Here is a 23,880-nt window from a genome sequence, read left to right as displayed (position 1 = left end):
ATCACGCAAACCGCAATTAAGCTTTGTAACGGGATATCTCGGGGCACAGACATGCTAGAAGAATTCTTCCAAATGGAGCTGTGTAGAAACGCGACTGCCTCCAAACATTTAGATGCGAAGTATCTTATGGCGGAGTTCAATCCGGTGGTGGTGGTGGAGTGCGGCGTGACCACCCTTACTGCGCATGCGCATACCCTCTCCACTCACCCTCTCCCATCCTACTCTCCACTCACCCTCTCCCCATTCCCCCTCTCCACTTTCCCGCTTCCCTCATCCCTCTCCACTTTCCCTTCTCCTCCCCCTCTCCCCTCCCCCTTTCCACTCTTCCTCTGAAACGTGGGCTAGCCATGCCGAAATTCTCTCCTGCGCAACGCCGCGATGAGCACCAGCGCATGCGCGTCCCCTCCCCCTCTCTCTCTTCTCCTACGCTGCCCCCCCTCTCGCACGCCTGCCGACTGCATTCCCCGCTCGCCCTGTGAGAATTAACGGCCTGGCTAGAGGGAAGACAAGACGCGCGTAGCGTTCTTCTTCGCGTTCCACGACGCGAGGTCGGTAGCATGCCCAAAGAACGCCAACGGAACGCGATCGTGCAAGTGCTCCGGCTTCGCATCGCCTCATGGTCAATTTTTTTTTTATGCGAAGCATTTCTTAGCGAACCTTTGGCACTTTGAGCGTTTCTATTTACGATTATCTATCTATCTAGCCGCCTACGTCTGGGGGCTCTCATGATCGCCTCCTTAACTTGGTGTAGACCAAAATTGGCATGGGAGGGTAAGAGGATTTGACGAATATGCCTGTCGTGTCATGACATGAATAACGTTAAAATCCTGTCGTGTACGTCGTCAAACCCTTTCCACCAGACACGTGTGGCACATACCCGTTTACCACGGGCCGCGGTGCACAGGTATGCGCCACAGATGATTGACAGTATATATCTACCCAGGAACGGCGAGAACAGGCATTAAGTGCGCGAGCATCAAGAAAAACCGACATTGGCAGCGTTGACCTGACGAATGGAAAGAATGAAAATTAGGATCCCAGCAGGAACCGAACCCAAGCATTCTGCGTGGCAATCAGGCATTCTACCACAGAGCCAAGCCAGGTCTATAAACTGGTTTGCAGAAACAGCCTATGCAGGCGTAATGTCGGTGCAACGTCAGTTGTGGTTGTGGTGCTGGCTATCTAATTTTGCAAGAAAGCAATAAACACTACATGATACTCCTAAGCTGTGTATACTCGTACGATACAGGCGTCATATCATATTAACGTCTGTGGTTCCAGTGTTGGCTCCCCTTTTATAGCAGTCTAATAAACTTTACATTTGTATTCCTATGATTCAGCAAGCTATATTGAAGCATTGCTCGACCCCGGAGGAATACATTAACGAAAGTTACGTATGATATTCACATCATCGCATCGTAAAGTGCACTTAGTCTGCCAGATAGACTTACGAGGCTGGCCGATGGCCTCATGCTGACCGAGGATGATGCCAGATTGATTGACAGCCGCTTTGTAGACTAGCTAGGCTACGTAAGCTACATACACTCAGGTAGTCTACAAATACGACGAGCGCCATCCATTAATGTTGGTCTACATGGCACTATCCAGGCCTACCAGCTTCGATGGCTTATACCTCACCACCGCGAAGGGTGACTTCAGATTCCTACATGTGCCCTGCTCTATCGACAGACAATTTGTCGACGGAATGGCCGAGGCATCCACGATTTTCAACAGCTGTACTATATTCCATACTTCACTACACATGGATCCCGTCGTCACCGCGATCACGACCTGATCCGATAACAAGTCATGACCAGCTGCTGATGCTCACTGATGACGGGGGTGATGACTTTGTTGAAGAACTGTCAAGAACTTCTTCCACACATGCACACGGGTTCGTGAAACGTGCGAGAGTTGTTCATCATAAGGGACAAGTATAAGCACTACATATCAGCTTACCGCTTCTGTTCTTGTTCTAATACCCACGTTGCCGTTGGTAGCGTTACCCAACTGTAAACAACTGGTTATATAACACATATGCGGCTCTTCAACGTATATGTGTGCGTGTAAAATTTATACATATCTTTAGCGTCATTTTGTAACGTTTCGCTCAGTAAAAAAAAAAAAAAATACGCCACAGTCACCTTCCCGCCGCACGCTTCGCATAACATCGACTCCCATGGTACGTGGGATCTGCTGAATTTTAATATAAAAATACCCGCTTGCTGCACTCATTAAAGAGTGTTTTGCTCAATCATAGTTAATTGGGCGGCTGACAACGATAATTATTGTCTCACTCTGTGTCCCCTTGGATACATAACTTATCTGCAAAGGTGGTTCTCACGTTTTTCCCAGTGCTGAATTTTAACTAAACCATAAAGCTTAACTTTGAACACCCGGTGTATATGTATACAGATATACGAGGTACTTTACACGCGCATCTTCACGCTTCAGACAGTGCGAAAACACAAACGAATGAAATGAGCACCCAACAGACAAATTCTATTCATCTTTGGCGCGCTTTTCCACTTTTAAAGATCACATACGAGTAAGGCAGCCCACGTACTGTATTATGTGTCAGATACTTGCCTCTAAAGGCTCGACAGATCGAGGAAGTTGATTACGTTCACGCTCCCTTGTCGTATGATGTAGTGTTCTCGGAAAGCATGCTCAGTGATCTTCGCCCATTTCGACAGCTATGTATGCACGAATCGGCTTTATCAGCAGATTTTTTCATATTAGCTCTTTGTTCTCAGACAGCCTAATCGGACTGCTAAGAATCGGGTGGTTCTTTTATCGCAGAGTACTTCCTTTTTTGTAAGTTGGTCTTTGTCTTCCTATAGATTTGCACGCCCGGCTTCATACGTTGTATTCTAATGCTATCTCTGCAGTTGTAACATTCGAATTAGCAAACTGATAAATGACTTTTTTTTTTTCAATTTCGCGAACATTACTCCACCTTGTGTGCTTGTGTAGAACTGTTCTGCCATCGCATTTTATTACGAATCTGCTATGACGAACATTACTAGTGAACTAAATCAGTGTTTCCTTATCTTCAAACGAAAGTTCCGGGTGAACGTTTTTGGTGTTGTTCGATCTCTGGCAATTCCTGCAGAAGATAACTGTGCTAACTGCAAGTATGGCCATGAATACGAAACTGAGTTACTCCTCTCCTGTGGGCCTGGCGGATACAACTGAGAGTCGCTGATTACGCGACAATAATTTTCTCAGTTTCAAGCAAAATCCCCATTGATTACCAACTAATGTTGGATTTTAGCTTTAGAAGTTCATAACGTTTTTAGTGCAATGAACTCGTGTTTGAACGCTAATCGCAGGTTCATGACGACATAACGGTTGCGCAAGCTAGTTAAGAGACAACGCACAAAGTCGAATACGGAGAGCTTTCATTGTGTTGTTCCTTGTGTGTTGGGCTACTTTAACCGGCTTGCTGAATTAGTTAACGACGGTGAAATTGAACCAACTAGTCTCTCAGGATTTTCTTCACATCCATGACAGTATCGAGCGTAACTGCACTCTCTAAAGGCCTTTTCACGCAGAAGTCCTCGATTTAGATACAGATCAGTTTTGGCGATCGTTCAGGAATGTCACGTTTTGCCAACCCACCAGCAGCGTGTTGAGAAATGAGTCAGGTTGTACCCCTGTTTCGAGGTCGTTAAATACGTTTCACCTTCAAACTAGCGAAGCAATAGTGATAAAGTCATGTGACAAGGGCAGACGCAATGCTGCTGGTATGTTAGCACTAATAGTCACCCACGTTGCGCAGCATTGTGGACATCTGCAAACACTCCGGCCGATACCGTATAAAAGACAATCACAACACTCGCACTGCAAAACCGAGACTCCCTGTCGGCGTAACACAGCAACCTACATAGCTCACGAAGGTATACCTTCGGGTTATGTCTCCCACCACCATGATCCGTTGTGTCACTGCCGCACTACTGGTCAGTCTGTCTTTCGGACAGCGTCAAAACTTCACATTTCAAGACTGCGGTGAGTGCACTGCATTTTCTTTTCTTGTTCAGGCGAATCTGCTTTGCGTTCGAAGTATAAATTGACTATTATACGGCCCACTGGCGTAGCCGGCGCGGGGAAGTTCCGACAATCCAAAATTTGCGGTTTTTGCAGCGTGTGTATACACGCACATATACAAACGCGCGAACACACAGAAAGGGTGGTTGAACCCCCCCCCCCCCCCCTTCCCGAAAAAAATTTCTGGCTATGCCCCTGATATGAGCAACTTAATGCGCTTTCACAGCGCCCACGAATAACGTTTTATGATAAAGGAGACGCAGAGAGTAACTCACTCTCGTATCATTCGCTCTGTATGTCCATTATTTGTGAAAACACGGATGCGCTGTAAATATCATTGCAATGAACTTCTACCAACTTCCCCAAACTTCCATTTTGCACGCCACTAATCCATTAGCTGCGCTGCTTCCCAGATATGCAATATTGTCAGCGCTCGAAACGTACACACTTTTAAAACGAAAGCTGCTCCTGTTCCATCCAGATCGCAAAGCTCCGTTGGAATAACCTCTAAGGCCTAGGAGTAATGTCGGTTATACGTTAAGAGGTAATAACATACATAGTACAGCTTATATGCGTAGGTAATTTATGGATTGAGGCGAAGAGACAAAAAATTGCGAGATTCCGTCAGTTTTCATTTCATGAAAAGAGAACATATGGTCTAGAACTCTTGTTTTTACGCCTGCTTAATTCGCGTCGGAGTTGTCAGCTTGCTAGCAAAATTAAATATAATTTTAGGCAGCATAAACTCCCTTTGACAACTCCCTTTGACACATGTGAGGCTAAGAGATACAGGAATTTCTGTGCTCCGGTTCTTCGCGATATTTTAACGCCTCCATGGCACATAGATAGTGCGTTTAACTTGCCATTGGCTAGGGCCCTTAATATACAGATCAAAAGTTTTAGCTTACTTAGTAAAATATCGAGTAATGCTCTAGCATCGTCCCCTTATAAAGGCGGCTATTGCCTACTCTAAGGCAGGATTTCTTTTGCGGTAAACGTTTCAATACGTAATAATGATCCACTTGAAACTTATTTTGGCTAAAGCTGTATTGACATTAAGAACATTAAAATGACGATATAAAAAATATTACAGCTCACGACGGAGGGTGGGACGGGACAGGGATTAATCTCCTCTTCCCTCCGCCTCGCCCGGAGGAAACTGCCGGACATTTAATAAAGTTTATTCATTCATTCACTCCTCATTCGCACTTGTTTCGCATTACTTATATTTCAGTTCTCTGATCAAAACGTTTATACGTTTCGCTGGCTGCTCCAAGTTCACGATGTCTATACATACATCTATCGCGCGGCTGCGCAGTGCTTTGTATGAGGTATACGTGACCAAAGATAGTCAATCCATTATACCTTATACTGTGACCATTTTCTGACCCCTTATTTACGTGTTATCTGTTTCGTTCTGTAAGTCAAGAAGTGTGTTACTGTTACCGAATTTGATATGCGTACACGATTAAGAACGACAATATACATGCTGCCTAAATGTCAGAATGTGTCTTTTTTTAGGGCTTTACAAAGCCCTTACGAAGAACTAAGAAACGGGAAAAGGAACAGCTCTTGTCGGTTTATCTTTTTATTTTATGCTTGCTGTTTCGTACTGCCGAATTCGGTAACTTTCTTCTCCAAATAGCTAAACAACATTTACAGTACCTAAACAGCCGCCAATGCAATTAGGTCTAGTTAGAATACCAGTAACGTGGCCTGCAGTCCCTCCTGTTTCGCAAATTTTCACACTTATGCCTTTGTGAGAAGATGATAAGCTTACACCACGTTTGAGTTTGCAGGCAGCAAGGCGGCAATTCAGCTGGCCCAAATCGAACCGTGTGACTCCGATCCGTGCGTCCTCAAGCGCGGCTCTACGAGCAAGGTCCACTTCGTAATAATTGCCGGTAAGTCTCTGCAGCCTAGTTTTTGCAGGTGAATGCGGCCGTATAATGCGTCGCATCAATATTAATGCGCAAGCATTCGTCAGATATAGGTCCCCAGAAAAGACAGCGCGGTCGCGCGCTCGTGTGTGTGTGCGTGTACGTGCGTGTGTGTACGTGTGCGTGTGTGCATGTGCGTGTGTGTAACAGAGTGACAACGTAAGAAAAAAGAGTCGGCGCGGAAAGAAAATAGGCCGCTAAGTGCCGAGATATTCGTATACTACCAGCTTCTAACATACCACATTTTGCCGCGTGCTACAAGCACCGCTTAACCCTCGTTAATGCTTGCTAGTATTAGCTAAACGACCATTACTGAGTCGATTACTGAGTCTAGTGTTGGCTATATGCTGGCCTTACGATCGGCTGCACGGGCTCTATGATAGCTGATGTCAGCTATTGCTGGTGTCACCAAGTATTGGCTAATATTGCGTAAACGATGAATAACGACGATGACTAACATTGGCTAGTGCTTGCGAAATGATAGGAAATGTAGGCTAGTGTCCGTGTATCAAGATGCACGGACACAAGACAGAAGTATTAACTGGTCAGCGGTTTGATAGTAACAACAAACGTTAAGGATATTGGCGGAATAAAATTAGGGGTTACGATTGATAGAATAAGCGTCGTTACAGGTGCAGATTACGTTACAAAAAACAAAAGCTTGTATGAAGAAAAAGAGATTGCCAGGATTCTAGACTCTCATAGATGGAGAAAGGCATGACTGTAATGGACAGGCTAAGTGACTACTGGTCGCCACTCCTTTTCAAAGGGGTGCTAATAAATATCGTGATCATCACCGTCATAGTACATAGTTGCTCGACCCCGCCAGTGCCTTATCTCCCGATGTAATGGTAGCACCTTTCTGTAGCATTCACCGTTAAATCTACGATACCTCGGAACATACTGCAAAATTATGAGCGGAAAACAGCAGGAACGAAAAGGAAATGATAGTACAGACGCTCAACTTACAATTGAAGTTGCAAGTTGAGCTCTCTCAGCCGTGAAAGTATGAGCTGCTTTCACACATACTTTTACAACACGTTGCACCAACTGGCCCATCATGCCAGATCTTGAACGATGATCTCTCTCTCTCTCTTTTGCCTTTCTTGTGTGCAGACCACGACAGCGAAACGGCAGTGCTCGATGCCAGGTTCAAGTTGTTCGGCATGATGATGCCAATCCCCGGACTGGAGAGTGACCTGTGCAAGAATTTTGTGCAGTGTCCCATCATCAAAGGGGAAGAGTACGGCGGCACAGTGGAGGTGTCCATCCCCTCGTTCGCACCCTCCGTAAGTGAATTTGCGCACACGCTCTTTTCTCGTAAGCAAAGCTCCCTTTGCCTACATTTCACCGGGTCTGTCGTGAATAAGTAAGCTAGAACGCAAGGGACGTTCCTCGCCGAATAGAAGGTGGTGGAGGTGTTGCTACGGGCATGGTTAGCCTGGCAGACCTAGACGGCAATGGCTTCGCCCGAGCGTCTCTTTCCACGTATGGTATTTGACGACATCTTGATTTGGCGCTAAAAAAACAAAAGAACAACACATAAAGATGACCGGACAATCTCTACTAACAACTGATTTATTGCACATAAAAAAGGAACTGATTGTGTCAGTGACACGTCCACCTCCTTTTATAAGAGCGAGGTAAGGTTTTTTTTTTCATGCTACACGCCCGTAGCCTTGATAAGTGGCCTTGCCTATATATGCGCTGGGTTCGTCTGCGCATCACTATAATATATATATATCACTGTAACCCATTGCGATAAAGCAGTTGTTAGTAGCGCTTGTCCTGTTGTATCTCATTCGTTCGCCTTCTTAGCGCTAAATGAAGATGTCATCAAGTATTCACCAACTCCACCAGCAGCAAGTTATTCTTAAACACGTAATGTGTTTCTCCAAGTGCCCCTCAGGCCACTGTCTCGCGGATAAGTTAAAAGAATGACAGACACTTTCTTGCGAACCATGCGCGCACCTTCCGTAAACACAATCTGTTCAGTGCACTCGTGGGGTTTTAGTTAATTTTTTATTTATTATTTTTAACAGCCAAACTCTTCTTGGTCGAGCCTTTCATGTCCGGGATCCGTGGTAACGCGCTTGTGGGCATCATAAACGGGTATGTGCCACATATATTGGGTAAATCCCACTACTCACCACTGGTCCACTAAAGGTGAAGGCAGCAGTTAGCCCAACAAACGGGTATGTGCCACAGAAATCTGCGCGGCCTATAAGAAAACTATCATCATCGTGAACGCGCATGTGCCACAGAAATTGGGTAAATCCCACTACACACAACTTCCACTAAAAAGGAAGAAGGCAACAGTTAGCCCAACAAAATGGCGTGCGCGTTACCACAGTCACACCACTGTCACGTCATACTCTGTGGTTATAAAAGGTGGTGGCTACACTGTGTGGAGATAGGTTTGCACTAGGCTTACCTACGAGCGCGACCGTGCAGGGACGCGACGTTCTCCACTGCCGCTGCGTGCGACGACGCTGCGGCCGGGTTCGTCGTTTTCTCCGACACGGCGCAGAAACCACGCACGAGGCAGGGTAACAACAACAACGGGTTTATTAACCCAAGATGCAGCACAGTACGACAGTCACAGGCTTGCAGGCCGTAAGGGGAACTCCGCAAGACCGATCGAGTACGCTTGCCAGCGGCGCTAAGACTACCACACAAAGGGCAGCGGTCGAGCACACGAACGAGAAGCCGCCTGCTAGAGCAGCGCGTCAACCTCTCGTGCTAGCCTGAGAGCATCTGCCGCCGCGAGCGAATCGTCGGGCGCATCTTAGCTCGTAGGAGAGGAGGATGTCACCAGCGGCCCAATGGGGAATGGCGCTGCGTTGTGACGTAGGCCCGCGCAGCACGCCAGCGTAGCGTGCCCGGACATGCCAGCGCGGGACGGAGCCGACGCTTGGCTCGCCCAGACAAAGAGGCGCCCTGGCCGCCATCTTGGCGATTGCCGGTACCTAAGTGCGCCCGGGCTACGCGGCCGGCACGCGCGCGGCAGCTGGGGAACGAGGCGCCAGGTAGGAGGACGCTCTCGATCCCCACATTCCCCCCTCCTAAAGACCGAGGCCAGCCTGTGAAAGAGGCTGTCCGAGGCCAAGTGGCAAGGTCAGCTCAGCCGCAAGGGGGCTGGCCAACGGGGCAAAGTCCAACAGGGGGGTGTCGTCTTCCTGAAGGTACAAGTCCAAAAGTCGGCCATGGCCACACAAAAGTTCCACCAAAAGTTCCATCACAAGGGGAGAGCCCACCGCCGGGAAGAAGGTCCACAGCCCAGGAGGAACGGGGGCAAGACTGCACAAGGGCGGGCAGCCAGCCCGCTTGAAGTTCGCCGGAGAGGCGTGGCTGCCAGTTGCGTGCGGCAGCCCACTGCCGGAAGTCGCTGGGACGGGGGCCACACAGGAACAGCAGGCCGGAACAGCAGGCAGCCAGAAACGGAGGCCGGAGCGACCACGCTCGGACCTGGGCCACAGCTTGAGTGGGCGGACCAGCCGCCGAGGGCGGCTGCCGAAGCTGCCAGGTGGGTAAGGCTGGGTGGAGTTGGTGGCTGCAGGCCAGAAGGCAGGAAGCAGGCCATAGCTGGGAGGGCCAGGGAACGGCAGACCACAGGTTCAGCAACAGGCTGGCGGCACGGTTGAGCCAGGCGAAGGGAGACGACTGGACGATGCAGGAGTGGACAGAAATGCCCCCGGCATAGCCGGCCTGCCAAAAAGGGTGCCTGCCTGACGGTGCTGCCCAACGAAAGGGGGCGCTTGCCAGGTTATGGCTTGGACAACACGTCAGAGGGTATTTTTGACCAAGAGGGCCTTCTACCACTTCCAGACGTGTGCCGCCGCACCTTAGCGGTTATCTCCATTCACTGTCAAGGTATGGAATAAAGTCCAGCTACCTGTCAGTGGGAGAAAGGTTGCTTAAGTGCGTTTCCGCAGGTTGTACCGATGGCGTGGCTTGGAGCCAGCCTTCTCACGGTTTTCCTGCGGTTCGGCGACCGCCTCCCCCCCTCCCAAGTCGTTGCTGCGGGCAACGAAAGGTTTGAGGTCGGAGACGTTAACTGGACCGCCGACTTGGCTCCCTTGGGAGTCAGCCAGCTTGTACACCAGAGGCGACACTTTGGTCTGCACTCGGTATGGGCCCAACCACTTGGCCGACAGGGAGGCAGAGATGCCTTTGGCAGCGTCACTCAAGACGTGATTGCGCCTGAGGACGAGATCGCCGACATCGTAGTGCACTTCCCGATGCGACCGGTCGTATTGAGCCTTCTGTCCAGCTCGCGCTTTTGCCAGGTTGGAACGCGCCAGGTCGAGGGCTGCGTCCATCCGTGAGCGCAGTTCCGCCGCGTAGCCAGACGGGCCGGCTTTCGTGGCGGACGCCCCGCTGCCGCCCCGCAGAACACGGTCCATGGGGTTAGGCAGCTCTCTCCCGAAGTTGAGGAAAGCGGGCGTGTACCCGGTTGAACGGTTCACCGTGGACCGCAAGGAGAAGCCTATCTCGTTAAGACAGGCATCCCAATCCCTGTGTTGCTGCGCAAAGGCTGTCAGCAAGGGCTTGAGGTTTCGGTTTATCCGCTCAATCGGGTTGGCCTGTGGGTGATACGTGGTTGTTTTGCGGTGCTTAATGCCAAAGGCCGCACACGCATCCACAAACACCTTGGCCGTGAAGTAGGACGCATTGTCCGTGATCAACTCCGCCGGAAAGCCAAAGCGGGTAAAGACCTCGGTCAACTTGTCCCAGATTGCGCGTGCCGTTAGCTTCCGAAGGGGAAACAGCTCGACCCACTTCGTGAAGTGATCAGAGACAGCCAGGAGAAAGACATGGCCTCTCCGGCTTCTTGGGAAAGGTCCCATAATGTCACACGCCGCGACTTGCCAGGGTTGTTGGCTGTCGATCGGCTGCATGAGCCCGGGAGGCTTGCCCCCACGAGGCATTCACGCATTGGCACACGCGGCATGAGCGGGCGTAGTGAAGGGCATCACGCTTCATGCCAGGCCAGGTAGCAGAGCGGCACAACTTTTGAAAAGTCTTGAGGCCACTCGCATGTCCGGCCAACCGCGAGTCGTGGAAATAACCGAGGGTGGCTTTCCTTAGACTGCGGGGTATCACCACCTTGAAAGACTCCTGGGGAGCTTCTTCAGATGGGACATAGCGCAGGAGAACGCCGTCAGCATCAAGCAGATACGAATCCAACGTGCCCGCAGCAATACCAGTCTGCGTCCGGCACTCGGCGCCGACAGCAATACCAGCTGTCCGTTTGCGCCCGGCGGCTTGACCGCCACGCTCCTCTTGGGAGCTCAGCTCTTTGAGCCCGTCAGCAATTTGCTGACAAAACGGATCGTCCTGTTGTGCCTTAAGTAGGTCCTCTCTGCTGAAGACGATACCGGCGGACGTTACAGGGTCTACCAGGTATGCGTCCTCACCCAAGGCGGTCGAGTCGAAAGTCACTGCGCCGTCGGGGTTCGCGCCTTTCGACCCATTGGAGCCAGGGGCCCCTGAGTACTCGGTGCGAGTGTTCTTGGGAGTGGCGGACATAAGTGTCAGACGCCAGAACGGGGGCACGCGACAAGGCGTCGGCCACGACGTTCGAACTCCCTTTCCGGTAGCGCACAACAAAGTTGTACCGCTGCAAGGTCAACGCCCAGCGCGCGAGGCGGCCCGAGGGCTCGCGCAAGCGCTTAAGCCAGGTGAGTGCCATGTGGTCCGTCTCCACCACGAATGGCACGCCGTCGACGTAGCAGTCGAACTTCCGGAGAGCAAAGACTATAGCGAGACATTCCCGTTCAGTCACGCTGTGGCTCGCAAAGGCGACTGGCCGGAGGACGCCGTCGTGCTCCTGAAGCAGTACCGCTCCGAGACCCAGGTCGCTCGCGTCCGCTTGGACAACGAACTCCCTGTTGAGGTCGGGCAGCTTCAGATCGGCTGTGGCCACTAGAGCTTGAGATAGAGCCTTGAAGGCTCGCTCTTGCTCTGGCCCCCAGCTCCATCGTGCCGACTTTTTCAACAGTGCGGTCAAGGGCGCTTGGAGGTCCGCGCAATTTGGGATGAACTGTCGGTAGTAGTTCACCATGCCCAAAAAGCGCCTCAGGCCCTGAATGTTCGCCGGCGTCGGGTACTCCACAATGGCACGTACCTTCTCCTCGCACGGCAGAACGCGACCGCTCTCGATGGTAAAGCCCAATAGTGAAATGCGAGTCTCAGCTATTTGAGCTTTCTTCGGGTTCAAGGTCAACCCGGCGGCACGCAACCTCTCGAGGACGTCCTCCAAGTGGCGGAGGTGCTCCTCGAACGTTCGAGAGAAGATGACGATGTCGTCGAGGTACGCCATGGCGTGTTGCCATTTAGCGTCCCCGAGAACGCGGTCTATCAGTCTCTGGAACGTAGCTGCAGCTCCAGAACAGCCAAACGGCATGCGGGTAAACTCGTACAAACCTCTGTGGGAGGTGAACGCAGTTTTCTCCGCGTCAGCCGGCTCTATCTGAACCTGCAGGTAACCGCGGCTAGCATCCAAGGTGCTGAAGTAGCAAGCACCGCCTAGTGCAGCCACGATCGAGTCAACGTTAGGCATAGGATAAGCATCCTTCCTCGTGACCTCATTGAGCCGGCGGTAGTCCACACAGAGCCGGTGAGAGCCGTCTCTTTTGGGGACCATTACCACCGGTGAACCCCAGGGACTGTTTGAGCGTTGGACAACTCCGGTCGCAATCAACTCATCCAATGCCTGGTCAATTACCTTCCTCTTGGCCAGACTGACGGGGCGAGGATTGCACTTCCACGGTTGTGCGTCGCCTGTGTCAATCCGGTGCCTCACAAGAGAGGTGCAACCCGGGCGTTCAGTAAACATGTCACTGAAACGTGTCAACAGCGACGACAGGCGTGCCTTCTCATGTGTCGACAAGCTGTCCGGCAAAGGCGGCAGCGAGCGATCCGAGCTGCTGCTTACCGGGGTGGTCACCGGCGTAGCCGAGACCTCGTCCACCACGGTAGCGCTATGCTCGAGAGAAAGCGGTAGGCACGGACCGTTTTCCGCCGCGCCGGCCAAAGGGCCAGTCTTGGCGCCGGAGTGAGAGACACGGGCCGAGGGGGCCACGCTTTGTCTCCTCTCCTCCTGCTCTCTCGTGGCGCCCGGCGACTTACGGGCAGCCGAGACCACGGGAGGTGTAGCGAATGGCCGTAGGGCGCCGGAAGGGCCGTCCCTGTAGCCTCCGCTCGCGACGTCTATAACGATACCGTGTGCGCGAGAAAGTCGCGACCAAGAATCACGGGCACGGAAAGACCCGGGAGATGCACGAAGCGCTGTCGGTGCGCGCGATTCTCCCAGCGCACAACCAACCGCGCAGCGCCGCACGAGGTGGCGGTACCGCTGGCGAGATGGAAGGCAGTGTCGCAAGCTCGAATGCGGACAGAGCGGTCGCGCAAATGAGCCATAACCTCTTCGCCGAACAGCGAGATCGAAGCCCCGCTATCCAGCAACGCCGCAAACTCTCGACCAGCGATCCTAAGGGCGATGAACGGCGCCGGCGTGGCTGGAAAGTCATGTCCAGCGCTACACGCCATCGGTGCCAGAGGTTGGGTTACACCCCCATGCTCTCGTACTGAGCTAGGAAGCCTCCGTTCGCTAGCCGCAGGGGGGGGGGGGCTCCGCGATCGGATCTCTCCTCGTGCATTGGGGTACGGGGGTTCCGTTCTCGTTCGCCCTGCAGTGCAAAGGGGCACGCCCGGGCTTACGAGTACGGGTCGAGAGAGCGGTCCGAAACGTGCGGCGCGTCTCGTTGCTCTCTCACGGCCGAGGCCACCTCGTGTTTAGGGGGATTACGGGGTGACCAGTCACCACCTGCCCACGCACAACGAGGCTCGAGAGAAGCGGACGGCGGTGGCGGCGGGCGGTAGGCTCTCGCCGCCAGTATGTCGCCCTGAATACGCTTCGCATCGGAGGCCAGCTCGTTTAGGTTACGATAACGGGCGCTCTGAAGGTAAGCGGCGAAGGTTGGATGAGCCTGGCGAATGGCTCGCTCTACCTTCTCAGCGTCTGATGCCGTAGGGTCGGCAAGGAGGTAGAGCTCCTGCAAAGCCCGGACGTACTCGAGAAGAGATTCGTCGGGATGCTGTGTTCGAAGCTCTAGCTCGCGACGCATGCGGCGCTCGTAGTCAGGAGGAAGGAATTCGCTACGGAAGAGCGCCCTAAACTCCTCCATCGAACGAGCTTGGTGGCCAACAAGTCGGTACCACCGCGCCGCTTGGGCTGTCAGCGCTACAGGCAATACACTACCGAGCATAACGCTGTCGCTCAGCCCCATCACCCGCTGATAGCGGTGCAGCGCCTCGAGGTACTCTGTGGCACTCATGCGGTCCGAATAACCGCTGTACTCAGGCAGAGGTACCCTTAGGCTACTCGGTGCGCTTGGCTGAGGGGACTCGAGGTCTCCCTTTAAAGCACAAGGCTGCGAGCGCGCCGCTTCCAACAGGACGTTTAGGAGCTGCGCCGCAGTTGCGTGCAGCGGCGATTGCTCCGACGCAGGCGCGGTCGTAACAGGGTCGCGCGCCTGTTCTACGGCATGCACGTCAGACCGAAAAGGGCCACTAAACGGCATGGAGGAGTGTAGGGTTGTTTCCGCTCCAACGGGCGCATGAGGCCTCACACGATAGGCAAGCGGATCGACCGCGGAGCACGGTGGTCCACGTCTGTCGAAAGTACCGCCTACGTGAGTCTGAGGCATGCAAGCGTCGGGAAACGCGGCGACGTTGTCGGCCAAGCGAGCTGGCTCGCGCACGGCGTTGTCAACCCATTGCGCTCGCGACCACGGCGGGTCAGTGAGCGCGTTCCCGCCAACACCTGAGTGCCCCCGGTAGGAAGGATCGGGTGCGGCGATTTGAGCTGTCAACCGTGCTGCTGACGGGGAAAGGCCAGCGAGCGGAGACTGCGCCGGGGACGGGCCCGTAAGCGCGTGAGCCTCGAACAGCTGATACAGCCCGTTACTGGCTTGGCTAGGACTGTGGTCCTCGTTCAAGTGGCTCGCATCACTGTAGGGGGCCCCGAAAAAGGGATCTCTCCCGGTGAACGAAAGCAGAGGGTCGCCGAGAGGGCCGTACCCCGTGCTGTCGCAGCCGTCCGCCTCGAACGAGATCAAGTCCGTCGCCACAGGATCGAACAGGAACGAGCGCCTCGAGGGGGTCTGCTCTGAAGCCATGCCGAAACCAAGTTGGGCGCCAGTTATGTGGAGATAGGTTTGCACTAGGCTTACCTACGAGCGCGACCGTGCAGGGACGCGACGTTCTCCACTGCCGCTGCGTGCGACGACGCTGCGGCCGGGTTCGTCGTTTTCTCCGACACGGCGCAGAAACCACGCACGAGGCAGGGTAACAACAACAACGGGTTTATTAACCCAAGATGCAGCACAGTACGACAGTCACAGGCTTGCAGGCCGTAAGGGGAACTCCGCAAGACCGATCGAGTACGCTTGCCAGCGGCGCTAAGACTACCACACAAAGGGCAGCGGTCGAGCACACGAACGAGAAGCCGCCTGCTAGAGCAGCGCCTCAACCTCTCGTGCTAGCCTGAGAGCATCTTTCTTCTTCTTCAGTGGTTATTCAGGAAAGGAAAAAGGCACCTAATTTCTGTCTGCCTATAGGCGACACAGCGCAGTGCCTTGTAGGGGTGGGGGGTAAGGAGGGAATAAAAGAATAGTAGGAAAATAGAGAGAAAAGTGAGAGGAGCACATCCATCCAACGAAGAGAAAAGAGGACAGGAAAGATTGGGAAACGGTCACGGGAGTTCAGGGACGGGTCCGCGAAACACAGCTAGAGGCACGGTGCACAACATCGGCGAAGCGGCGAAGGCCCCGTCGATGAGCGGCGCACGGCATAGCGGGCGAGGAGTCCGTCACGGGGCGCCGATCAGCGAGAGGTACGAGGAGTAATCCAGGACATCGCGGCCGGCACGTCCGTCTTGCTTGAAATCCAGCGAGCCGAGCCACAGAATACTTATGCCGAGCATCTGCCGCCGCGAGCGAATCGTCGGGCGCATCTTAGCTCGTAGGAGAGGAGGATGTCACCAGCGGCCCAATGGGGAATGGCGCTGCGTTGTGACGTAGGCCCGCGCAGCACGCCAGCGTAGCGTGCTCGGACATGCCAGCGCGGGACGGAGCCGACGCTTGGCTCGCCCAGACAAAGAGGCGCCCTGGCCGCCATCTTGGCGATTGCCGGTGCCTAAGTGCGCCCGGGCTACGCGGCCGGCACGCGCGCGGCAGCTGGGGAACGAGGCGCCAGGTAGGAGGACGCTCTCGATCCCCACAACTGCCACCTCAAAGCTTAACAAAGAGTGTTCAATACAAAGCAGTGATGCAACATATCGGAGCATCTTAAGCGAAGGCTTCTTTGTAAACCTGTGTATAAGAGTGGTATGGTCAAGATGCAATAAAAGTATACTACCACCTCAAAGCTCAAAGAGTGTTTAATAGAGAGCAGTGATACAACATATTTGAAACACTTGCAAAACATGGAAATGCGTTAGCCTGACAAAGGGAAGGCCATCAGCCTCAATGTTTCATCGGTGTCGGCGAAGCGGAGCTGGTTGAACTTTTTTATTCGGCGTTGCATAACAAAAAACGGGAAGGGCCATTAAATTTTCGTCCTTCCTGAATATTTCGCCGCAACGTGCATTGAAATCAAACAGTTTGTAACAAAATTTACAACCCAATGAAATAGGTCAGTTTAAAAGAATCACCCTGTAGTAAATAAAACAAACTTGTAACAAACTGTGGACGGGAATACAGTCGCTACCGTTGCTTCATCGGCAGCGCATCGCTCGGTAATTCGCGATATAAGAGATCGGCTCCCTAAATATTGGCGGTACTTGACTTAGCAGAAGTCTAGTCCTTTTCGGGAGGACCTCACACAATCTCTGCCCTCTCTCTCTTTGCAGATGAAAAGTACGGTCCAGCTCAAGATAATCGGGGACGACGGCGTGAGTGTTTGCATCAGGACCAATGTCGTCACTCAGTGAACACGAAGAAACGCGTGCTCTTCGCACGATAACGGAAAGGACTGGACAGCAAGGAAGCAACAGCCACGTGTACTCGCTGCGTTCTTCGCTGTTTTTACTAGTTCTTATTTAGGTTTGTCATATAAGGAACCCCTGCATGCATGGTCAGAACATCCGGCTATAATCAAAGTCCTCGTTGCTAACCTCGTGAGAGACCATGCCCCCATTTACAAAACAAAAAAACCCTCATAAATGATACGCGCTGAGCAGCTCGTAAGAACAAAAAAAAAAAAAAAGAAAAGGAAAAGCAAACTTGGCAGTCGACTTCCGGTAATGGAAATAAACCTTATGCTCCTTCGCATACAGAGGAATCTTCACCAGAACTGTTCACCAAAACCATCGTACTGAGGGATAGTAACCGAGTTAAACGTTAATCAATCGAGACTTTTCACATTCAAATCCTGGCAGAGGTATGATTCCTCCTTATCTCTTTCGACGGGACAAAACATATTCTTATCTGCACACACACCTCCCGGATCTATGAGATTGGAAAATGCATGTGATAGCTTGTTCTATGTTAGCACATGGTTCTTCGAATGAGGGGTTCTTTAAGTGAGAGGCCTTTGCCAGCAGTGGGCGTAGTCAGGCTGCTGCTGCTGATTACGGTGATGATGACGATGATATGGTTCTTTATTTCCTTCTTTGAAGATATGCTCGAAGAGGTGTTATACTGTATTTTTTTAAGAGCTTCAATAAAAATACTGGCTGTGAGTTGCGCATATGTGCCGTCCGTGTCTTTCACATTCTGCGTTTCTATCCAGCGGCCGTATTCTTTTATTGCATTTCCGCGTGCCTAGAATTGGAGTGTGCGTATCCCGGATTGTCCTGATATACGTGATACCTAACTTCGGCATCGCATGTGCTCCTGAAGAGGGCTTTTTACTTAAGCACCACCAAATATTTCAACATAGCCGTCATATAAAGTGTTCTACCTTTACTTTTTATGGTTCAGATATATGGCTCAGATATATTCCAGCTCTTCGAGCGCTGGTGTTTAGCCGAGTGCGTAAGACGATCCTCTTTGGAGCGTGAGGTCAGAGGTTCAAAACCCAAGACTGCAAAAAGATTTTTTAATATTTTTTTTATTTATTACCGGGGCCGGCCGCCACTTGTGATCATCTAAGGGAGCGCAAAGTCAGCCCCATATCTTTATCACTAACACCTGTCCTGTTATGTCAGGATAATGGCCACGTAGGTTTTTATGGGATCCTTAATGTTGAATTATAAAAGACTATTTACTTCCAATTAACCGTTCCCCAAGAAAGTCGGGGACCAAAAGCAAGCCGTTATAAGCACGTCATCGCTCCATTTGCATTTTTGGGCATTTCAAAAGGAGCCTTCTCAGCTAAGGGTCGCCCTGATGCGCTTGCTTCACTGCAATAGCTATCGAAAAGCAGTCGGAAAAATTGAGGCCCTTATCACCCATGATATGACTCAACTTTTGCATGACGTCACATTTTGCAATGATGGACCATCTGTGCGTTGAAGAGCCTTCCGAAATGAAGGTTCCCCTTGTACATTTGCTTCACCGCAATGCATGTCGAAATACGCATAATAGGTCAATCGGTGTGACGTCAGGCAAAAGTTGAGGCTTATCATGGGTGATAAGGGCCTCAAGTTTTTCGACTGCTTTTCGACATATATTGCAATGAAGCAAACGTACAAGGGGAACCATCGTTTTGGAATGCTCTTTAACGCACAGATGGTTCATCGTTGCAAGGTGTGACGTCAGGCAAAAGTTGAGGCTTATCATGGGTGATAAGGGCCTCAACTTTTTCGACTGCTTTTCGACATATATTGCAGTGAAGCAAATGTACAAGTGTGACGTTCAGTTCGGAAGTCTTTTACACGCGGAGAAGGTTCATCGTTTCAAGGTGTGACGTTAGACAAAAGTTGAGCCTCATCAACGGCGATCAGGTACTGAAGATTTAATGCGATAGCGTTAAAGAGCTCGTTTCGAAGAAATTCCGGTGGCGTTGTCGGCGTTGGCGTCTTTGGATGTGAGCGAAAAATCAGCGTTCTCCGTGAGAGAAAATTCGAGGTAGATGCAAATAAAAAAAAAATAAAAAATCTTTGGTTCGAGATGGACCGGGGATTCGAACCAGCGACCCCTCGCTCCGTGGCCCGATGCGTCTAGCGGCTCAGCCACCACGCATATATCATCTAGCTTGCTAACGGAGAGCTATTTATATACACCATTTAAAGTTGGTGGTACGCACATCTCGAAGGTTCTTCAGCGTCGCAGAGGCCTGACTATCCCCCGCGAGATGACGCAAAGGGCCCACGGGTGCGCTTAAAGGAGCTCTGCAACATTTTTCCAAGTAATCGCCGAATGGCTTCATTAAAAGAACTTTTGCCTCACGAATCGACTGCTGCAATTTTTTTAACACGAGAGTGTTTTATGCTGGAGTCCACCAAGGCTTTCATGACGCATTTTCGTCACGGAAATACGTCAGCAAAATGGGCACGATGAGCTGGCAAAGAAAAAAAACTTGAAGAAAAGGTTCCGTGAACGCGAGTCGAACCTGCGCCTTCTCGCTCCGCGACGATAGGTGACAGACGCTCCAAACACACATGCAGGAGGCTTCACAAACGCGCCTTTTATATCTCACATGTTCCTCCCACAGGGCTCTTGGTTTGCAGGGTAGTGTCGCCGTCTGGGAGCGGTAGAGTAAAGTAATGCATGGCCTCCGCGATTAGCTTCGGCAACGCGCCGTTGCACCGTTGCTACGGCCGTCCCATTCGGCGCGTTTCCAAAAGAAGTGTAGTTTTGTGAACGCCTTACATCGCGAGGTGGCGGCTGTAGCCCAAGCCTTGCTCATAGCGCTCATCCATATTTCAACATAGCTATGCGACGCTCGCTTGGCTATCACACCGCGTTCTCCGCTCGAACCGCGAGATATCACGACCAGACGCGTGTCGCGTTTCCCGTCGCGTTTCTAGCCCGGCCGTGGTGTGACCTTTCTGTTAACTCTTTATTAGTTACGCGGGATGGCGACCTTAGCCCAAGCTCAGCAAAGAAGCTCAGCGTCCAATAACCGATGCTCTTCTAAGGCTGTCACACCGCTTTCTCTGATTTAGCTATCCCCGTGCGAATGGAACGGCCTGAGCAACACCAGCAACGGCGCTTTTCCGGATCCAATGTCGGAGGCCACGAGTAATGCATCATGGCACCAACGAGTACCAACTGCGCGCGTTTCGGGGGTCTCAGCGCGGTGGAGGCTTTCGCTACAATATTGTAGAAAACTCTATGGTCGGTGAAATGAAACGCGGACGGTGATTCGATTCGGCGAAGACACAGTTACGCGATTCGTCTTTCGCGTCAGCGTGTGACGCCTCGTCGACAGCGTAGGGCCGCTTCCAAATGGACTAACGGTGTTTCTCCGCCGCCTACAGCTTCGAGTGCACTGGCACCGACTGCCAGGGAGCGCACGCCTTGCCGTTTCTCTCCTCAAATGACGACGCTTTGAAAGAATGCATGTCGAGCTAGTGTTTATTATGTGTATTATGTGCATGTTGAAGCCATCTTTGTACGGGATTCACCATATGCTGTGTCCAGGTGTATGTTAACTACTCTAGCTACCACAAAGGTTTAATCATGTCCATGGACGTTAGCCATCGGGACGGAGATGTGCCACCAGCGTCAACGTGGGTGCGTCCGCATCAAGCGGTGCTATAGCTGCCAAACAACAATAGACATTGTCCAAGCTCTCGTATATAATGTATAATATATAATAAATATTCAAATACTTCTGCGAGGACACGTTTCACTTTCGTGTTATACTGATTCCTCTGACGGAGGGATCAACCACGTTTTTTTTAGAATCCATGAAGTACGAGGTGAGTTACAGGGATCTGTGGCACACTTCAAGCGTTTTCACTGTACTATCATACTAGCGAGCGCGCTGAAAGCTACGCAGCAAGGGGGATGACGAGGGAGCAAGAAGATGCGTCCCTTCGTGAGCGCGTGTTATGAGCACCTTGAGCACTTTTTTTTTCTCTTTTTTTAACACGAAAGTGTTTTATGCCGGGGTGTAATACTTCAGCAAAATGAATGCCATCAGATGGCAAAGAAATAAAAAAAAAGCTAGGAAAAGTTCTGTTGCCAGGAGTCTAACCCATGTCCTCTCGGTCGGCGACGCTGGCTGGCGGGCGTTAAGCCCGCTGAGCTACCGCTAAACACATAACGAAGGTTACATGAACACGCCTTCTATTTTCTACACTTTCCTCTCACAGTGCTCTTGGATGGATGGATGGATGGATGGATGCTATGAGCGTCTCTGCTGGGGGGCAAGCGCGGCTGTGCAGAGGGAACAGGGACATTTCGCAAGCAGCCGCCGCAGCGGCGCTGCATGTCCGATTTGAAACAGCAGCTCACGAGGCCCACGTTGACGACTAGTGACACATCTCCGCACCGACGACTAACGCCCATAATCATGATTTAACCCTTAAACCTTTAACCATTTAACCCTAAAAAGTGTCTTCAAAGAACTCCGCCAAAACCAGCGGGTAATGGGCACGCTGTTGCCAGCTTTCACCAAATTTGGCATGGTTTTCGTGCGCCGCCATTTTTGTCCCAACTGCCGTCCCCAGAGCTACACGAAGCGCTCTTGCTGTCCACAAGGGCTACCATCGTATTGTCCAATATAGAGACCTCCAGGCCTAGTCCCCCCTTTGAAGGGGCTGAGCGACAGGAGCGATGGGAAGCTGCTCTGCGCAGCTCACAACTGGAAGCCCAATTTCGTATCGTATGCTGGGGCATAGGGGTCACCACAGCTGCAAACGGTCGCTGCACGATGCGTTAGCCCGCTGCGCCACAAAATTCCGAGCGCTGGGTATGTCTGATAGGCCGCATTGATCTAATACGTAAGCAGTTCTACTGCCGACAAAACGATAAAGCTGTGTGTCCGTCCATCCGTTCCTTTGTCACGTAAGACAACTCGCTGTAAATAAATCTATAAAACCAAATAAAGTTTCTCGGCGGTGTTCATTTCAAATTTAAAACCACATGCTCAGAAGGCGAGTGTTTTACCGACTAGTATGTTACAAACACAGGTTTGCAGAAAGTGAATTTATGTGATCCATATGAATGCGCTTAAGTCCTGCGCTACTAAAAAAAATCACAGCATATCCACGGAGTGAATGATGATGAGTGGGCGAAGCTGCGGAGGTTCATCGGTAAACCGTGAATCTTCCGTGAATTCTGCCCAGTACATCGTCACCGACGTGAGATCGGGCGCGTTTATACTAAAGGTTCGATGAGTTATGACGACTTGCAGCGCACTTTAATTTTACATGTACGCTGTGAATTTTCATTGTTTAGAAAACCATTGCTTAGAAAACATCTGGCGTCTTTCGTTAAGCAGCTGGCGTCTTTTCGTTTTGCTTTAGAAACATCTGGCGTTCTTTCGTTTTGCTTTTACAAAACATCTGGCGTCTTTTGTTGGTTTATTTCATCAATCAACGGCGTTTTGAACAAAAAAATTATTGTTTAATCACGCACAGGAGAAATCTCACCAGGCACTACCTTGGAGGTAAAGAATGGCTGCTAATGGGAATGAGAGACAGAAGAAGTCGGCTTTTAGCTAACGCTGCGAATTTTTTATTGTTCAACAACGCACAGGAAAAATCTCCCACCGGCACCACCTTGCAGGTCAAAGCGTAAGACTGGTTACATACTACGCTACGAGGGACGAACGGGTGCCGCTATAAGGAGCTTCGCCCCTAAAACAATGTAGAAGAAGCCCGCTTTCCATGAAAGCTTTGTTGCAATATTTCGTGATGGTGGAGGAAAACCCCGCCCCAGGACAACATGTACAGACGGCATGGAACATTGTACGCGTCCGAAAATAATCACAGTTTCGCCGCAAGAGCGACGCAATGAATGCGATAGCAACAAACTGGAATGTCATACGATATAAGGCTGGCAGCTAACGCTTTTGAATCCGATCTCACGTAACTCAACAAAACGCTGGTTTAAGGGAATACGGCCGCTCCAGGACCGGAGCGTTTTCGTGCTGTCAGTCCTCTAAACGCGAATTAAGCGTTGAGAGCACACATAGCAAGTGTACTAGCCGTCTCCTGGTGCCTGTCGCGACCGCGCCCGTATGAGAAAAGTCCGCAGTTGCTGCTCAAAACGACACTTCCCCCCCCCCCCCCGCTCCCCAGCGGCGCCCCTTCACGCTCCTTTGCGGGGCGTTTCCTCTTTGCTTGACGAGCCATCGACGCCAGGCCTCGCGGACGGGTCGATGTTATCGCATGTACCCTTCGTGCGACGGAGTCGGCCGGCTCCTTTCATCTCTGCGTCAGCCGCGCTCGTCCCCAGCGCTCGCGCGCTTCTACTAGCTCATAGAACATACGATGCGCAGGGCAATGTTATCGATTTGGATTTTATACCGAGAATGACGGCGACGGGAAAAACCCGTCGAGAGTGTCCATTTATAATTGCTATCGCAATATAATCCATAATTCGCGCAAGATTTAATGCAAACACTCGTTTCGATTATCGCGTCTCCCCTCTCCCTTCCGCACCATGAGTGGACTAGCAATGGTCGGACTAGAGGTGGGAACGCGTGTGCGCGTCTCATTGTCTTCGTGCCCCAAGTGGCAAGTGTCAGGGACAATGGGCCGCCCAATAGGAGCTACGTAGTTCTCTCTGGACGGTGCCTATTCAACCGGAAAACACGAAGAAAAAAAATTGGGTAGCTACGCACTAGCGGTGAGAAGACTGTGGAGTTACATGAGCAATGATACTCAAATAACTAACATAGTTATGCTCTGTAAGAACGTTAGTGATAAATGGGGCAGATGCACTAACGCGTGGGGTTTATCACTTGACAGCTACTGTTACGT

The 23,880-nt window shown here is 51.5% G+C and overlaps 1 protein-coding gene across 1 annotated transcript in view; it reads left to right on the top strand.

Annotated features, from left to right (window-relative positions):
• LOC119388774 (mite group 2 allergen-like Ixo r 2) overlaps positions 1 to 23,880 on the top strand; it is a 160,787-nt gene that overhangs the window by 7,891 nt on the left and 129,016 nt on the right. The gene's annotated exons all lie outside the window — the stretch shown is intronic.

Source organism: Rhipicephalus sanguineus, chromosome 4 (genome assembly GCF_013339695.2).
Source record: "Rhipicephalus sanguineus isolate Rsan-2018 chromosome 4, BIME_Rsan_1.4, whole genome shotgun sequence".
NCBI classification, from domain to species: Eukaryota; Metazoa; Arthropoda; class Arachnida; order Ixodida; family Ixodidae; genus Rhipicephalus; species Rhipicephalus sanguineus.
This window is presented reverse-complemented; position numbering and strand designations above follow the sequence as displayed.